General features: G+C 45.1%; 1 pseudogene; it reads left to right on the top strand.

Moving 5' to 3' along the window:
* Positions 1 to 254: 254 nt before the first annotated feature.
* Positions 255 to 2,045, top strand: LOC118838588 (annotated as a pseudogene).
* The last annotated feature ends 201 nt before the right edge of the window (positions 2,046 to 2,246 follow it).

Below are 2,246 nucleotides of genomic sequence, written 5' to 3'. Positions count from 1 at the left end.
ATCCTCATTAACACCACATTTAAGGATAAGTCATGACTGATGACACTTTACCTTTACTCTTGGACTTTAAAAGGAAAAAAAATAGCCACCTTAGGAGAGATGAATATATTTAGAGTTGAAAGAAGGAGCTCCTAGAGAGATTCCACACCTAGAGATTTAGAGCCACTTCCTTAGAGGGGAAATCTGTGATCACCCTCCTCCGCCTACCCTCAACAAATCATGTGGCTGCAGATCGTAGAGAGACACACTAGGCAATGGTGACTAGAGGCAGTGATGGATCACCAAGGGATTTTGGTTTATGCAGAAGTATCTTAGCCCCAAGCCTCTAAAAAACAGATGATGAGTTAGCTAACAGCTAGATTCAGAGACACAATATGGAAGGTCAAGGCTCAACTTCCTGAGTCCACATATATCAGGACAAGTGGAGAACTCTACTGTAATTGGTAGAGGAAAACAGCTTCAATAGAAGAACATTAAAGGATGAACTAGAATCATTTTATATCTTATAAGGGAATACATGATTAATACCAAGGAAAAATCCTCATTGGGGTAGAAAGGAGACTTGAGGAAAATTCCTAGTAATACTCATGCCCAAGTAGAAGGATAAGAGTCAATGTGGTGGGTGTAGGTAGGTGTCTGAAGCTTGGGAGGTTTGATACTTTGTGTAGTGCTGAGGAATGTCATTATCAGAGAATCATATATATATAGAGAGAGACATGGAAGGGGCCTTAAAGGTCATAGAGTCCAATCTACTCATTTTATAGATATATAGAGAAAACTGAGGTCTAGAAAGGTCCAGAGTCATATAAGTGTAGGTACCATAGTCTATGAATGGGAGCATGATGGGGAGGGCGCATCCAGGAACTTGGAGCTTCAACACATTGGTGAGGGTGAGGGTGGTGGTGGGAATTAGTATTTATAAAGACTAAGCTTGGCTGCTCTATTAGGTGTTTGTAGTTAAGGGTTTGTTCTGTGGTCTATATCTTCCCACCTGTCTCCCCCTTCAATTCATTGATACCAATTTTGGAGAAGGGGCTATGATGAGATCAGAAATGAAATGAAAGTTCCTTAGCTTCTGACGGTCTCTCTATTAGTGGAAAGAATATGCCCAGGGGGCACAGCAACAATATGTTCCTATGCTTCTTAGACAAGGAATGGGATCTTAATTTGTAGTCATGAGCAGCTGTGTACCCTCTGAAAGCTTTGTTCACACAGCTATCCACTCTTTCCTGTCGCTCTATGAAAGATCATGGGTGCGGGCCAGAAGCGCAGGGAAGGGAAGTCGCTGTGGTTTTCTGCTTCAACAACCCTTGAACGGAATCAGCTGCTCGATTCCCAGGAGGAGCAGCCCTTAGCCACCTCTCCACCTTCACCTCCCTAACCAGCACTTCTTCAGTCCTACAGTGCAAGCGTCAGCTGCCAGCTCAGGCTCAGTAGCAGCCACTGCGCAGCCGCCTCCTCCTCCTCTTTCTCCTCCATCGCCGCTGCTGTGACCACGTCATCCCCCTCTCAGGTACGGCAGAACTACAACCAGAACTCGGAGGCTGCCATCAACCGGCAGATCAACCTGGAGCTCTATGCCTCCTACGTCCTACCTGTCCATGTCTTACTACTTTGACCGAGATGATGTGGCATCGAAGAACTTTGCCAGGTATTTCGTACACCAGTTCCACGAGGAGAGGGAACATGCTGAGAAGCTGATGAAACTCCAAAACCAACGCGGTGGCGGGATCTTCCTGCAAGACATCAAGAAACCTCACCGAGATGACTGGGAACGTGGGCTGAATGCAATGGTGTGTGTTCTGCTCTTGGAAAAAAAGTATCAGTTAGTCATTACTAGAATTGCGTAAGGCGGCAAATGACAAGAATAATGCTCATTTATGTGGTTGCCTCGAAAACCACTACCTGGACGAACAGATAAAGTCCATCAAACAACTGAGTGGTCACGTAGCTAACCTGTGCAAAATGGGCCCCCCCCCAGGTCTGGCATGGCAAAATATCTTTTTGATAAGCACACCCTAGGAGACAGTGACAAGGAGAGCTAAGCCACCCCTGGCTTCCCCCATACTTGGAAACTGCAGGTGTGACTCCTGCTGTGTTTCGAGGCATGCATATTTTGGTCATTTTACCTTTTCATAATCTGTACCAAAAAAACTCCACCATTTACATCCCCATAAAGTGACCTGGTACTGTTAAAAAAAAAAAAAAAGATCATGGGTGCAGTTTTGAAGCTGACATACAAACCT

This window comes from Trichosurus vulpecula, chromosome 1 (genome assembly GCF_011100635.1).
Source record: "Trichosurus vulpecula isolate mTriVul1 chromosome 1, mTriVul1.pri, whole genome shotgun sequence".
Classification (NCBI taxonomy): Eukaryota; Metazoa; Chordata; class Mammalia; order Diprotodontia; family Phalangeridae; genus Trichosurus; species Trichosurus vulpecula.
This window is presented reverse-complemented; position numbering and strand designations above follow the sequence as displayed.